Source organism: Anticarsia gemmatalis, chromosome 6 (assembly GCF_050436995.1).
Source record: "Anticarsia gemmatalis isolate Benzon Research Colony breed Stoneville strain chromosome 6, ilAntGemm2 primary, whole genome shotgun sequence".
Classification (NCBI taxonomy): Eukaryota; Metazoa; Arthropoda; class Insecta; order Lepidoptera; family Erebidae; genus Anticarsia; species Anticarsia gemmatalis.
In genome coordinates, this window is record NC_134750.1 from 7,778,702 (window position 1) to 7,796,768 (window position 18,067).

General features: G+C 33.1%; 1 protein-coding gene across 3 annotated transcripts in view; it reads left to right on the plus strand.

The window, feature by feature from the left end:
* The first annotated feature begins 7,340 nt into the window (after positions 1 to 7,340).
* mamo (maternal gene required for meiosis) overlaps positions 7,341 to 18,067 on the plus strand; it is a 43,937-nt gene continuing 33,210 nt past the window's right edge. Inside the window, exon 1 of one of the 3 annotated variants that reach the window (XM_076115595.1) lies at positions 7,341 to 7,479. The gene's annotated coding sequence lies outside the window, so the exon portion shown is untranslated. Of the gene's footprint in view, positions 7,595 to 18,067 lie in introns of all 3 variants that reach the window. The other 2 variants (XM_076115596.1, XM_076115597.1) reach the window with 2 other exon arrangements.

Below are 18,067 nucleotides of genomic sequence, written 5' to 3' on the forward strand. Positions count from 1 at the left end.
TTGCAGTTCACAATAATAAAGGCGCTTTATTACTGAAGCGGATCTGAGCAGAGCGTAGTGAAGCGGATAGGGTGGGAATCAAACCTACGACCACCAGCATAAGGGTCCCTTGTACAAGAATTAGTTATTTTCGATGCAAGTGATGATGAACCAAGATTAATTTACTATAGTATCCAAACTCCTAACTAGTCATACAATATTATAGGGCTTAGTTAAAACCATACTATTTTATAGTGTTAAGTTGCAATTATTTGTACGGTAAGGATATAAATAAAAAAAATCTAATATCTTAAAGTGAAAGTACTTATATTATACAATTGTATTGTAAACATAGAAGTATTGTATTTTTATGCTAACCATTTTCAGTTTATCTTAAGTACTCAAACACAGTTCGGAATCTCGGAAAATCACATGTACTTGCAATGTTATGTACAATATTAAGTTAATATAATTCAAGAAAAAGAATTTACTCTTTCACTTTTGCTAACCTTACTTACATACTAATATTTTCAATGTAGTCGTCTGTCTGTAACACTGACAAAACGATTTTCATAAAAACTCATGAAGCATGAACACAGAACAAACTCAACACTTCAGAGAGTCAAAAAGGATGTATTTTTCCAAAAATACATTTATATTTTTTTATATCCACGCTACGAATTACTTAACTACACTAATAATTTCACTCGAACAGAGCCGCTTACGTTATACAAGTCTCACCCCCGGTTTCTAAGGAACATTTAGCGGTAGTTTATCTATTCAATAGTGTCAAAACTCATATAAAAAAACGCTATTGAATAGATAAACTATCGTTAAATGAACCTCAGAAACCGGGGGTTACTCCTAAAAGAACTTCTCTTGCATCAAAGTTAGCAATAGAAAAAAAAGCACTCAAAGAAGTTTTAAAATAAAAAAGGACAGAACAGTATTTACAATTATCCAGGATTTAGTAATTACTATAATCTGATAAGTCTAAATAAAACCGTCTTCTCGGTATAGTCTCACATCAGCACTTCTTGGAAACGGTTCTTCAGATTTTGCAAAGCTGGGTTTCTATAGAAATGGTTACCACGCCTCCACACCACCCACGGCAGTACCATTACGTAACTTGCAAGTTTTGCAACGTACAATTACTAAAACTGAATAAATGTTGTATTTTTGTAAATTTGCTTACTTTGCATCCTCGATTCTTTTTCTATTATCTATACTTAGAGCTTTTACAATTGATTTACATACATGCTCACGCATGTTAAACTCTCATGTATCGCCATTAACAATGTGTGACCAGTGTAATATGGAGCGAACCTGATGCCACGCTATCAAAATCAGGGCTATAATTGATAAATATTATCATAATTCAGCAGTGCAGTCGCATTTGCCACTGACGGTACCACAAAGGCAGTTTTGGAAACGGATGGTATGTTTTATTACAATTGATGCAACCTTCTTTTAAATCACGTTTAGCCTACCCAAAAGAAAAACTTTACTAAATAGATCAAATACACCATTCATCCTTAATGTGTCTAGTTCCACTTAACAGATTCTTTTCGAAATTTATATTGGATACCAACACCTACAATAAAGGAATTTGGAAAAACCTAATACTATTAATTCGACTAAGCATTGAACACGAAAGTTCATGATCACGTCATTGTATAATAAAGTAGTAATTTTCCAAACAACATTGAAAAGAAATCTCTCAGTACCAAGTGACTGAACATTACTTACTTTCATTTTCAGAATATGTTTTTATATCATAAAATTTCACGGTGACCTGTCACTCATTTATAAAATACAGAGAATTTCGATGAAAATATATCATCTATTATTCTTTCATAGACTCAATATTGACAGGTAAGGTTGTTACACTACGAAAACTATAATTAAAATTGTTTACGCGTCTTTCGAGACGATCAATAGGGCAACCCCTAATTAGCGCTTTCATATATTATTACTTATTAAAACGTTAGATTTTGCTCTTAGCCCGAAGATCTTCTCTTTGAATAAATAGATATCCCGGGATATAATCTAATCATCGGAATTTCTATATCCTAGCTCGGTCTAACTTTTTGGCTATGGAAGCGTAACAGTCATCAGTACAGTCAAGCTTATATTAAGTCGTGGGCATTATTATGAATGAACTTTTTGCATAAAAATATCACTCCATTGATATTATTACATGTTACGTTTTATTTATGAAACTTGAAACAATAACTACCTGTTTAAGTTATATGATACCGCCCATTTACTACTAAGAATAAAAGGAATAGTTTTATGACCACTATCAGTAGCTGGGTGAAGCCTTTTGTATTAGGAGTAAATTTTTTTTTCAAGATACAAAAACTCGTGGGTACTTTTATTTGGGTGTAAATATTTATTTGTTTAACTTACAACCAGTAGCAAATAGCAATTGGTTCTAAGGGTGATAGACCCCTAAACAAAAGGGACATTGCTTGAATGAAATACGCTTTGACTTTACTTAAAGTGAGAAACGTAAGGGACGTTTCTCACTTTAAGTAAATAGTGTGTACAATTTACACAATCAATAAATAGAAAAGCTACTTTGAGAAAGTATTTATAAAGTTATGAACAAAAACATTGTTTCCAGTAGAAGACTTAACTAGAACTCGTAATGTTACTCTCAAAGAACCTAAGTCTATCGAATAAATAAGTACTTAGACAAAAAGGTAAACAAGTAACAATAACGCAACAGTAATTAGAATTTTTGATTAGTCAGATATTGTCGCTGCAAAGTTATAGCTCTCACTGCCTTTGTTTCCCTTTCTATTGCAAGAAATAGTGTTAAATAAAATATATTTATCTATTGGTATATTCCAATACTAGTTTAATGTAGGCACATTTGAAGCACACTCGACGCCACTTGTTTATCCGTAAGAGTCGAAAGAAGTCAAAATGTATTTTTGCCAGAGTTGTTTGTACAATTTATTCTAAGAATTGACTAATAAGAGCAAATACTTCGATCAATGACCCATAAGCCTATCGCAGTTTTTGTAACACAATAGATTTTGGTTTCATCGAACTTGGGCTTTTCCCAAACTGTTTCAAAAGGCCTACATTTTATAATGAGCTATTTCCAGACACTCTGACGCACATATCGAAAAAAGAGTTGCAAAAAAATTGATAAGTGCTGGACATTTTATTTCGCAACACAGGCTTTGCAGAAAAACAAGTATATTTTAAATTGAAGTGTACTAAAGTAGTTGGTAAGTCATAGAAAAAATAGCTACGGTATTTACAACAAATGGCAGAATATGGTATTTTCTTTTAAAGTTAACAGAATAACAAACCTGTTTTTTAAAACTGCATTGGATGGTTAGATTGTGGCGGCAGTTAGTAAGCTTTGGTAAATTCGGTAGACTTTTCCGCCCTGGATGTCTCGTAATTTACATCGACCACCGAAACAACGTTGCAAAGTATTCTGTTCTCTTTTATACTTTACAAAAACATTGTTAGTTAGGTCAAGCTATTATTAAGATATTTATTTGCAATTTGATTAATGAAGTAACAACAGCAGTTTTACACCTTTAATAACATCTTAACAATAAAATCCTCAATATGCCAACAGTTTTTATCGGAAGTTTTCTAAAATTGTATGAATTTTATCCTACACGTTTAATATAACGGCGTTTTATATTACGTATTGTAATTATAATGTATTCAGATAAGAGAAAATATTTTGAAGGTTCGTTATTAAAACTTTTATAAAAAAATGCTTACCTTATTTTAAATACAATTTATATTTAGTCCACAATTTATATTGTGTCCCACTGCTGGGCAAGGATCTCCTCCCGGAATGAAGGAGAGTCCTTGAGTCCACGACATTGGCCAAGTGCAGGTTAAAATACAAAAAAAAAGAAAACTACAAAATAATATGAATAAAATGTGCAGTATAGTAATCATTATTGACGGTAAAATTCAAATATTAACGGGCATTAAGACATATAACATTCTAAGATTTAGTAAGCTTAATAAGTGATAAAAGTGAAAATATATTTTTACTTATATAAAAATACATTTTTAATGCAAGAAGGTTTACACAACGCTTGCGTGAGATGACTGGAACCCTGCCAGCCTCCACTAGGCCAGTGGAGCTTCAGTAGCTTTCTCTGTAATTTTTAAAGAAGGGTAATAAGTGCGAAGGGTAGAATTGATAATAGCGACCTTTGGATTGGTTGCAGTTGTTCTTGTATTTCTTAATAAGTAGCAATCTATTTATTGTAGTTTTAACTATAATTAGTGTGGTTTAGTTGTAGTTTCAGTTTATTTCTCTAACCCCCGGTTTCTGAGTACATTTAACGGTAGTTTATCTATTCAATAGTGCTTTTTTATATGAGTTTAAACGCTACTGAATAGATAAACTACCGCTAAGTGTACTTCAGAAACGGGGTGTAAGTGTTCAATGAGAAAGTAGTAGATTTATATTTTGACAATAATTTTGTTGTTTATTATTTCTTCGTCGTTTGTGAGAAGAACCTTGCCCAGCAGTGGGATAGACAAGAGACAAAAAAAATGTAATTGCAAGTTGTAAGACAGTGCATTTCTTTGTCTGACGTAGAGTAGAGTTAGAACAAGTGAGTCTCCTTGAAGTATGCATTTTCAGATTTTGTGATGTAAATGTATGTTGGTGTGTAAGTTTACTTAGCGTTACTTTTTATTTGTAGCTTTTCTCTCAAAACAAAAATGATGAAAAGTGTAGGGTTTTTGTTCAAGATTATTTGATATTAATTAGTTTAGGGTTCAAAGTTTTATAAGAGTACAATGACTCATTATATTACTAATTATTTGATCTAAAGACATCGATGATAATCTAATAGATCTACTAACGTCAAAACGAAATAATAATTCTACAAACTTGAATAACAAGAGTAATCGCAATATCTATTATCTATTCTACATTCAGTGCAGCAACAGAATAGCAAACCTAAGACTAATAGACGTACTACGTGCATTTGTAAGTACAACCTTTTCACAAGAAGTACAAAATATGATTTATATTGCACAAATAAACAACTCATTACCTATAAACGAGAAACACAACACCGAACAACTGTTGTAATATTCTTAGAATTTGAAATGTGCTTGCCTCAAACTTATTTCTATGTTAAATTTTTGACGCGAATGGTTATAATGCAAATTATTATACCTAATGTACTATTTATGTGTAATAACAATTTCTAGGTAAGGGCAGAAAAGGTGGCATTATTGCGAACATACGTATTATTACGTTAATTATAGACAATCAGCAATAGTTAAAGGTTTTATAGTTTTTAGATCATGTATTGAATTGAGAATTTAATTATTATTAGGGTTCTTTACCTTAATTTATATTATCAAAATATTTTTTGCATTAGTCTAGTTTTCTAATCCCAAAAAGACTTAATTTATTTTCATGTGATCATCGATATGGTGTTTGTGAATGTTGTGTGTCAAAGTAATACGAAATTAGGCTTTTTAAAACAACTTGTAAATCCTGTCGCTACACAGTTATATGAATGTATGGAAAACCAAAAAGGAAAGCGTTCTTTGTAAGGAAATCTATATTTGCCCAAGAAAATAATGTCATTCAAATAACATTCCAATATTTAAACAAATAATATTTTCAATACGGAGCAAATATGAAGTTGCAATAAGTAAGAAAATCGCTTTTTAAAAAAGGCGCCTCTTTAACCTCGAAAACTTTAATATAAAGTTTGGTACTAATACTAGGGTTTCAGGTACATGGTGAAAATGCTACTGCAGACAGTCAAGACACAAAACATTACCAATAAATACTTTATATTGAAAAAGAAAAAGCAATGTGCTCTAACTATATGGACTAAAACTTTGGGAGAAATGAAATAAGAGCTTCTTTTCTTACATAATACAAACAAAAATTCCATCAATCCCTATATATTAATATAAGGAAGGAGTATACTTACTCTTAAACGGAACATATTGTTTGTTAGTAGATAGTAGACAAATAGCGCGCACAATGCACTAGTATTCCTAGATGTGTCTTGCTTATTAAGATATTGTAACCAAGTGACGCTGGTGTACGTGGGCGACAGCGTTGCAATTTTCGGGTCCGCCATGCGCCTGCGCAAGCGCTGTTGTCAACTTGTAATAATTAGGAAATTAACTTCAAACACTAAGTGAGGAAAAACAGTTTGCCTAATTAGTTAAAGGTGTTGATGTCGAAAGCGATAATGAGATCTAGAAATATTTAATTTCCTAGTGCCTAACAAAGTTTCACTGTGAGTACATTTTGAATGTTACCGTATAAACTAAGCGCCTTAAACTCGAGATGCTCTTAGTTGTCATTACGTTCATTTATTTCAGCCTAAATATCGTTATTCGCAATAGTATTAGTTTTAAAGTATTCCTTATCGGTTTATTCGTCTCTTACTGTTTTGTTACCCTGTGTATTTTAAGAGTAATAATTTCAAAATAATAACTACATGACGCCAAGTTACGTGTCTGTCATTAAATATGGAAATTAAATCAAATATATTTTTGAAAGTCACTGAATGTCACCAGCCGTGTTATTACGCATCCGCAAAAAACAAATTTATATAGTCGAATTAATAAATAATGTTTTAACAGTAATTTATATACTACCAGGCATCGTTTAAATAACTTTACTTTTTAAATGCCTTCAACACAATGGAAATTTATATTTTATTTCCTGAAGTAAAAGTTATTACTGAAACTTAACCGAGCCGTAAATTCAAATAACATTTCTGATGCATATAACATTAATCTGGCTTATTCAATATTTTATTCATTTATAAAACATATTTGATTCATAACATCAGTTATAAAACAATAAAGGAGTTAAATGTATAGCGGTGCAACAAAGTGTCGGAAGCTACGAGTTTAGTGTATGTGTAAGCGTCGGCGTAGAGTGAAAGGCGGTGCGCTTGACCGTCGCGGAGAGCGGCTCACCGGCAGCGGCTGCCGTCGGAGACGACGCAAGGGCGCCGTGCGTCTTGCCGAAATTATTCGGGGCTCGCTGCACAATCGATTTTTCCCGCCCGATGCGGAAAATTCTTCGGGGCGGGGCGGGTGTAGCGCGACGTGAGGAGGGGGGCCGAGCGAGGGGGGCATAGCGCCTGGGGGGCAGGCGGTGCAGCGGGGCGGTGCAACGCGCGCCGCCGTCCCGGCCGTCGGGCAGACAGTAGGACGGCGACGCCACTGAGAGTCGGTGACCACGGCGCGAAGAGCGCGCTCGCCGCACAGTGACATGTAGCGCGGCCACCGCGCCGCAGCCCCGCGACTTCACCGCCGGTGGCGGCGCGCCGATGCGCCTGCCGTCCGGCCCGACGCCGACGCCCGCGCCGCGATACGTTCCCACGCGATACGCACATAATCCTCACGATCAGTGTCGCTTTCACTGTTACACCTGAAGCGAGCCCTTCAGCCCGTCTGTATTGACGACAGTCGTCGGATGGAACCCGGAGTGCGCCGATTCGCATCAAGGTTAGACGAATATTTGAATGTGAGTGTTTGTGCGCCGCCCGCCAACGATCCAGCGCGCCCTAGCGCACCCCGGTACTTCAGCAGTACGCGCACACTACACAACGTTACACTATAGGTAGGTCTGAAACACGTGAGAGGGAAGTCGCCACTGACTCATGTTCAATTCCTCGACATGCCATGTTCACTATAGTTTGATTTCCGAAAATGTTCTCTGAATTCATTGTAAAAAAATGAAAATGATTCATAGCAATATTTAAAAGTTGAAGAACGTTAGTTCCTTACACTTGTATTGTAGACGAATACGATTTGTTTTCCCGCCTTTGTGTATTTAGCGCCAAACTGGTTTATTATCCTTCACACTATTAAATTGGCGGGTTATAGTTTTTTATATACACGTATAAATACTAGTATGAGTCTAGATGTATTTGTTGCATAAAATACGTGTATCAGAGCGAGTGCTGAGCAATAACGTGACATCGCAGCCGGATAGAGCATGCGGTGAAAATCGAATGCATCCGTTTTAAATTAATTTATTAACGAATATATATTTTTAATTGATGGTTGAGATAATAAGGCTGCGTATTATAATAGAAAAACAAGGATAGAATGTGCAGGTGGAACGTGGTATGTCGAATAGAGTTCGTGTCTGTCAGGATATTTAAGAGGACGTTGAGTAAATATTTATGAGGCTTTTGTCCGCGGTATCACTTGCGTTAATTTTTCAATTGTGATTAAATTATATTTGTTTTAACTACTTTTAGCAAAAATGTCACACTATACACAAAATTTATTAACAGTTTTGCAGTGTTGCGCGTACAATTTTTTTGTGTTGTAGATAATAAGGTTTTCCTTTTCTCTTTGTTATTGTACTAATTAACGATACGGGTAGTCATTGAAAGCTTTGATGTATTTCGCTCTCATTATTTTTGCATGGTTTTTAGATGAATCCTCTGATGCAGCTACGTCGTATTTTAAACTAGATTGATGCATGTAATGTTAAGATTTTCCTTTCAGTTGAAAAAATATTTGAATAAGCAATTAGGAAATTACGGATATACCATAGCATGGTTAAATAATTTAGCTTTTAAGCTAATTTAGTAAATTATTTCGCTTTGTTTAAATATTTCAAATTAGGTAATTACATCATTCACGGGATCTCTTATTATTTAGGATAAACTGTTTTCCTTGATGATGCACTGCTTCTTTAAAAACTTCCTGTTTTGCACTTTTTCGGTTACTTAACTTTGTGTTAGAACTCTACTTTTCAGTAATTATTTAAAATAAATTAATGAATTATGATTAATTTAATCAATTTGACGGTTACAGTTCAAACCGCAATTACGCCACTGGTATTTAGCGTATTAGAATAAATTTCGGTAACTAAATACTTCCAGTTATTTAGGAAAATTAGAATACCTGCCTAATTAATGCTCTTATATTTCAAAATGACAGTCAAACAAAGGCTTTTAGTAGTTATTTGCATATAATACATACTTTAAGTATGCCATGATTTTACTCAAGCCCGCCTTATTGTAAATACAAGTTTATTAAAGAAAGATAATATAATATTGGTTGCAAAACTTTTATAACTTACTTATAATAACGTGAAAAGCTACTTAAGTCCTTCATTTCTTCTTATAAATTCATAAACATAATACTTTCCCGATAATTTCCTTTGTTACAATGTTTTATGTACCCTAAACTATCCGAGTATAAGAAAGATTCTTAAAAAAAACTATTTAAATATTACATTATTAAATCATTACCGGCAGTCATCGTTGTGTTGTTTTTACAACTTTACTTTAAGTTTTAAACTTAACGGCTACTTAAGCTCATAAAGGCATAAAACCCACTACTATAAACCATACAATTATAACAAATTTTCTTACTTGATTTATTGGTAAACTTAATTGTTCCTAAATGGTGTTCCGAACTTAGCCGGCACTAAAAATAACTGATAGTTTTCAAATTACCATAAGTTTCATACAATTTTCACGCGATCTTTAACTTTTTGTGCACAAAAATATTTATTATTTACACGATCAGCTAAGCAGAACGTTATTAATTCATCATTAAATCAAGCAGAAACAGATTCACATGAAAAACAGTTTCAATCACTGGTAATCTGGTGAACAAAGCAGTATTTGGTGCCGCAAGCGCCATAATGTATGGATATTTAGTCGTAACCGACCTGAGCGCACTAGTTTAGACTAGCACTAGAAACAAACTAAACTTTAAGAGTCTTACGGGGATATCTGTTTGTCTTAAAAACTCGCAAAGAAAGGCATAGTTCTAAAACTATTTATTTCAATAAACTTTGATTGAAATAATATTAAACTACCGCCTTGAATCTGAAAACAGCTTAACTAATTTTGAAAAGTCGTAAATATATCTATAGGTATACAATATTACAACTGGATAATTTCCGAATAAGTCCCTAATTTTGCACCTGCATGATACAATTAGCTAAATCAGAGTTTCATATAATTTTCAATTAATTTTATTGTATTAATAAACTAACAATCTGCATGCAGCAATTATCTATGTACTGCACCAAAATATATTTAACATTACAGTTCAATCACTTCAGTAGTTCAGTGAAAGCGTAACACATAGACAAATTAATATCGCATTAATAACATTAATAATTATTAGTATATGCATGCGTACATAATTAACGAACGTCCACCGTAATTATAAGTTGTTGTATCAAACAAGATGGATTACAGCTATCCACGTAGAACATTGCATTGTTTTTTTATTGCGTCTCTATGCGTTTCCAGCTACATATCTCCATGAAGTTATTAAGTCCAAGCCTACTACGGTCGATTACGCTTCTTGAAAGATAAAACACAGCCGCTTTTCACGTAAAATTAACCATGTAATTTAAAAACTATAAAGACGGCTCCGTAAATCTAGCGTCTAGAATTCTAGCGTTCGTTTCGATGAGTGTATGCTTGATTAGGTTTGCTAAAACTAGACCTGCGGGTTTCTTACATGTACTTTGGTTACAAGCTCCCGTGTTGCATCATAGTCGAGAAAAAAATATATCTAAGAATATATGATTGATTCTTCTGATCCGATTTTAGAAACTAGATAGGAGACTAGAATTTTCAGTTAAACATTTGATGACTTGTTGCGATCAGTTGAGTTTTTAATAATTGCCGATTTTTGCATAGTTCTAAATACAGTATAATTAAAACCAGCGGATAAGTACGCTATAAATTCGCAGAATAGAGTCGATGTCGAATAAATGTTCTCCAAAACACCATTAAATGCAATTTTTGCTTCATTTTAACCAAAAGTTATTGCAAAACTGCCAACGAATAAGCTTTAATGTGTTATACGTGAATGCATAAATCTGGAAGTTCAATGTTTCGTACTGGTTAAGATTCTTTTGAATATACCAGTATTGTAAAGTAATAAAGGTTTTAGATACGTACGACAATCTTGTTTAAAGAAAGAACTGGCGGAGGACACATAATGTGCTGTTTGGCGGTCTGGACTTAAAACGTAATTGCACGGACTTTCGTTTAACGATTTTAGTTTCTTAGTATTCATAAAGTCGGGAGAAAGACAATATTTCACTAATCTGTAAAAGTCGTTAAGGTAAAGTTATTCATAATTACTTTTGCACGTACTTACCTTTTCTTATGCGGAAACCAGAGATTCAATATTTTAGTGTCTTTTACGAATTGATCCATTATGTCCCTGACTCTGTAATAAGTTTTAAATTAGAAGCGCAACACTCTTGCAACCTTTAAGGCAAAGTAAAATTTCAAAGGTTTTTCTGGACGTATAGCATGTGGCATATACACGGTACCTACATATCTAAAGTCGTTAATTGTCCCAAATAGTCGTAAAATTACACCTTTTTACAATACAATAAATATTTATATCCATACATTACACAGGTATTGTATAATATGTAGAAACAAACTAAAAATAATTTCGCTTGAATGTCATGCGTAGATTATCTTGAGAAATTGATACTTAAAACTACTGATAACTACAATGTAACATAATTATCAGTTTTCAACAATCTCACGGATTGATCGTGAATTAGTTGAAGGAGATTTTATATTTCATAATAGTCTATTATTTAGTGTAGTGCTACGTTATCTAATAATAACACGCGAAAGTACAATGTACTAATTATTTTGTGGTGTACCATAATTGGTACATATATTTGATAGCAAATATAAAGAAATACCTAATATAACTATACTAACTAAGCTATTGAAATAGGTCTGCATCGGGAAAAAGTACATTCGGAAACAACAATGGGAATTTCTCATATAATTTTATATCTTGAACTGTAACTAGAATAAAACCAAATAATATAATTAATTAATCATTTAATTCATATTATTAAAATCCTCTTACAACACATCCTTTTTGGTTTACTAGCGCTCAAGAAAACTCTACTATAAAATGTGTCATCTTACTTAGATTTCTACGCGTAGTTTATAATTCAGATTTAATTTTAGATAAAGAAATAACATTTTAATCATCATTATCACTCGAAAGCATACAATTAACTTTTCGGACCAAATGAAATTTTGATATACCTAACTGAAATGATTTCTGAAATAATGGTTTCATAACCTATTATTAATCAAAAACGATTAAAGTCAAGATGTTAACTAACTTGTCATAATTCCACCCGTTAAGTTATCTTATACTAATCTAGGAGCAACACATCGCGTTATGTTCTCTAAAGCGATAAAAATTGTACGAATCACATGCTATGGTCTACTTGTATCATTCCTTCTTACAGGAACTGTAATTAAAATACGAAATAAATATTTATCAAATATAGGCGATATATAAATTACATCATAGCATGTGTCGTGGGACAGGAAAGGTGCGAACGAAAACAAACATGTGATGAACAGCTCCGTCCGCTAATAGAAACACCTTATTATATACACAACTGCATCCTATTATATCTATAAATACATATAAGAATATACGTGGCTAATATCTTTGATTACATAATATATCGACACTGATGCCGTCGGCAAACAGACTGGTTTACAATCTAGACTGTGTGTGTTTTTGTCCAAAAATCTTCTAGACTTTACGATTACTGTCGTCAAAATCAACCAAAATTGCTTGAAACGGCACGTATCTGTTAAGAGCGAATCGTCTGATAACGAACGATGAGGAGAATTTAATTAAGGGAAAAAACTAGTCGGAAATGTAATTTATCTGTATTGTATTAGAATATTTTTAAAACCTGTTACTAAAAACGGTCACAACCCCATAATCATAAACAAAGTAACGATTATGGAAGAGAACATGCGGATGGGTGCGCATGCGCTGCCTAGCGTCGGACTTCAGCGCCGCCGTCGCCGCCGCGCCACTCAGTATAATGCCTAGCAATTAACATTGACGCGAAATTCATCCGTGTTATATTTCGGGCATAGCAACACTATATCTGCAGGCGAAAAAGTTAGCCGCCGTCGCCGACGCACTCACACAAGCTAGTACTAACACATGTGCATGCAGCACACAATAGGCCTAGGTATATATCGCTCATACAAGTCTACACACACACAGAGCACCACATGCACATGTGTGCGTCCGACTGTAGACTTTACCCTTGAACGCATGCGAAACGCTAGATAATTCCACGCCGAATTGGTGCATTGATAAAAAAAATGATAACCTGAATAAACCGTCGGCATGTTTCAGCGATGACATACCTACTCAGAATTTGTAATCGTTATTATTATATAGTTAAAAGAAAATTATTTAATTGAATATGACCTTTAAAATAACTGTCTGGTGTTAAAAAAAACTGGGAAAAGAAGTTAATTAGTAGCACATCAAATTTTGAATATGACATTTTTAAGATTTCAACAGACGTTTTCCACTAAAAATAAGAACATGTAATGAAACCGCAATTAGTGTTTTGGCAACTTTTCATTTTATCTATTGGGCGCATTGGTATTTTAAAATGTTAAAGTAGTTTATTACTCGTATGATTACGAATCGACAGCCTCGTTATTCTCATAAATCAAATATTTTTTAAACCAAATATATACTTTGTTAAACTCTAATCGTCAAAATAATTGTGTAATATGCATTACCTACCTAGATAATAATATGCAAATGAATAACTAAGTAGTCTACATTTTGGAACAATAGCACAAGTCAGTTTTATTGGGTTAAACAATAATGTAGGAACTAAAAATGATACGGAGCGGCGACGTAGCACACTCAAACGAATTAATTGGGGTAGAGTGTCGACGGCATAGACTCGAACTAAAATTCGATCGCAAAACGTACAAGACACATTTTTCGTGTGCTATACACGTCCTAGTTTTAGCGATAAGTAAAGCATCCTTTGTTTGACTAATTGGTAAGAGCTAACAGCTATTACTAATTAATAGTCTTACTTAAACACTCAAAAAAACACATTTTCAAACAATTTCGTTAATATTACACAATGATATTCGTATGCTACGATTTACAGAGTTAGACATGAAAAACTATCAAATGTAGTCAAAGTACATCTAGATATTTACCTTATATAGCTAAAGCGTTCTAGGCAATAATTTATCTGTTTGTAGTTTCATTGCCTTTTTAGAAATACTACATAGAGAATTAAGGTGTAGACTCATAAGAAATGAAATAATATAAAATTATTAATTCATTTACGATTGCATCCGCTACTATTATCATATTATCATGGATACAATAAATTCAACTATGTAAATGCATCATAATAAAATTGGTTGCTGTTGGGCAATGAATCCTCTTAATTGCAATATAATTTTAATTAGGTATAATATTTATTACTGAGATTTAATAATACAGTGTTCATTAATATAATAGAACAGTATTTTTTATTACATAAGTGCAATGCGAAAATGTTATTCTGTGTGACTTTCAGATTAATTATATTTCAAGTTATAATAAAGGAAAAATGCATAATTTGTACGGCAAAAAATATTATGTAACTGATTAAATATAATCTTAGTTCCGTAATCTGAACAAATGTGATTAAACGTTTCTCAAAAGCAACTCGTCCCGTTATCAAACATTACATCTACAAAATAATAACTAGATATTAATTATTCCACGTTTAGTGCTTAATAAATCGACTAAACAAACACGAATAAAATTTAAATTTCTATTGAACTCAGTGAAGGAACTATTTTGACTGAATTTTAATAATGCCTAATTCATTTCCCTGTTGTACTCTTTCAACTAACATGTAAATTACTACCCTTATTTGTAAATTTCCTCGTATTATTGGTTAATATGTGAGGAAAAAATAATACATTTATATTACTAACAGGAAATATAGTATTGTTGAATGATATTATTGTAATATTACGTACATACCATAACATGAATACGCAAAGTTATACGGTTAAAAAACGAACGACACTAAACCGCATGAAACACAGAAAGATCCATAACATCTATGGAATATACCTTTACTCTAAGATTAGTTAATAATTATTAGTTATTGTGTGAAAAAAATCAGACCTGAAATCATTTAGAATCCAATTGAAATCATACTCTTATCTGTATTTAATATACAGACAGGCACAAAACAATTTGACCACACGAAGTATTGTTTCAGACGTAGGTTAGAGAATGCGGAAGAACAGCAAAGAATAAAGCTCATTATAAGTGAACAATAACGAATATGATAATAACAAGACACCAGAATGACCCCCTAACCTACCTCAACATATTCATATTTGACTATGAAATGCATACACGAATCCACGTTCGTTAATACCACACTTAAAATCGCATTCAAAACTTTAACGGCTTTCGCTTATTCAGTTATTGTTCTTTCCATTATCCCTAAACCTTAATACAACAAAACTGTCTATAAAAATCTATTGTCGCTTTTAATTACTTTCATAAATCAATTGATTAGCATAAAATGAACATGAATATTTGTGACCAAGCAGCTTAAAGTTTATATAAACTCGCCGTACCTTGACAGAGAACGTTGGTACAATCGCCAACTAACCATTTTAAAGTCACTCTTATCAATTTCTTATCGAATCAATCACGATAGCTGGCGATAGCGTAACTGCATGTCAAAAAAGATTGCGTGTGCAAGGGATTTCACGAATATTCGCAATAGTGAACGACTTTCTGCATTCCTTTTTACATTTCGTAGAAATAATAAGTAGAGCACCCGTTGATGTCTATTGAAGGGCATTGTCCCTTTTACTGAAAACAGTTGCTACGCTTAAAGTAACAGGCGGCAAGATGCGCGTCTTGACTTCATTGTTTCACAGATAAATTAAAACAAACTTCAACTTCTGTTGACGATTATTGAATAGTAAAGTTATATATTTTAATTAACCGATTACTTTTTACTTTTATGTGTAAGTTTATTAACATTTAACTTCATTACGAGTCGTAAATGGTCGTTGAAATAACTTAATTTTTTTTAGTTGTCCTACCATAGGGTACCTACCTGATTACCTCCGTTTGTTTTTTATTATAACAAAGGATAAAACATTTTTTTTAATAGTGCTTAATAAGTAGAATTACCTGCAACGCCATGGAAAAATTATCCTTAAAGCAAAAAAATCGAACTGAATATGACGGTGCACAAAAAATATTTATGTGGAGAAACCGGCCGGCAGGTTTTGTTATTGCAGACCATTAGATATTTCAAGGCCGAGAGGTCGAAATTCAAGTTGTCTAGACAAAAAGCCTATGACGTAGCGCTGAGCAACTCACCTAAGCTTCTAGTGTATTCATCTTATGACGCTGTGTGTCGTATACCGTTCACAAACATTACTTTTTTTAAGTTTCATTTTCTGTCAAACTGACGAGGTAGGTAATTGTATCTCGCTTTTTTAATATGAGTTAAATTACCACTAGTGGAGTCGGTGCGGCTTTGTTTGAGTAAAATTCTAAAAAAGTTGTCTAGCCTGTGAAGATAGTATATCTTTCCGTTAGTGAAAGGTTTTTTTCGTAGAATCAGCGTGTTAAAACAAATAAACTATAAATTGATTTAGTATTCATTTTATTAGAAGGGATTGAAGTATGTAATAAATTGCTTTATCCATACTAATATTATAAATGTGAAAGTAACTCTGTCTGTCTGTCTGTCTGTCTGTCTGTCTGTCTGTCTGTCTGCTACTCAATCACGCCTAAACTACTGAACCAATTTGCATGAAATTTGGTATGGAGATATTTTGATACCCGAGAAAGGACATAGGCTACTTTTTACCCGGGGAAAATGACGCATTTCCCGGGAAAATTCAGGTGGCGATCGAAGTCGCGAATAATCAATGTTATAATGTCATTAAATTAACAAAATTCCGTTGTCATGGCAACTGTTTTAATGGCGGATATGCCTTAGCGCGACTTTGTTATATTAAGAGATATAAATAATTTTAAGAATATTTTTCGTGAAAAAAAAGCATATTTTATATCATCACGCTACGACCAATATGAGCAGAGTAACAGTAAAAAAGTGTTACAAAAACGTGAAAATTTCTGAATCTGAAAATTCTCTCTTATGTGACGCAAGCGAAGTTGCGCGGGTCAGCTAGTATATCATAAACCGTCCTATTATGATATTTGTCTTACTTTTTCTATGCATCTGCAATTGTTAATAACATGAACACATGCAAAGGGGAAACATCGTTACTTACACAATTTATTGTCAAGCAATAACCTTTGCAAACGATGTGTTTTGTTACTAGCGAACACTACAAGCAGGCTCATAATAAGCTGTTTAACTGTCACCGAAAATATTTTTATAATTATTGTTCTTACAGCAAAAGAAACAAATGAATGTGGAAAACTCATTGATTGCACTGATTCAAGAAAAGCTTCAAATTCTCAATACTTTGTCTATAATATATTTTTCGTCACTTCCACGATGAATGCTGTTTAATAGCAAAGTCTACAGTCTAAGTCTCTGTCATAGCAATAGGTGATGACTAAAAGTATAAATGAAATGATTCAGTAGACTAGAGGCGCGATTTCGACTATCGACAATTTTTGCATGAAAATCTGATCATCGCATCAAGCGATCACCGTTGGAACTATTTTTTGCAGAACATTTTATACGTTAAACTCTTTATACTAGCTAGTTTCGACTGTAAAGGTTTCAAATGTAAAAAAAGCAGTCATAGAAATTTACAAATAAATTGAGTTGATGGCAATTCATCCAGAATTTAAACGCCACTTCAACAAGATATAAAAGTGTTAAAGACTCGTAATCCTGACCCTCTTTAACCCATTGTTACCAAGCCAACTTAAACGAGAATAAACAATTTCTAACAATGAATTATTTATTGGCTTCCATATCATCAGTTGTAAGTATAGAACTATCACGTTTTGTAATGATGAACTTTTACGTACAGTAATAGCAACTTCTTTACTATGTTACTATAAATTGCTGTAAAGGTGTTACTATATCCGAGCAATCAACTTTGATGAACGTTAACTATTAATAGCTGATAAGTGCATTAATTTTTAAGTTTTCCTAATCGACTAACTTTTGTTATAATTTACCCACTCATTGACGGGTCACTGTCATAGCAATGTCGTTCCCTTCCCCTTTACGAACTCATATAAAAAG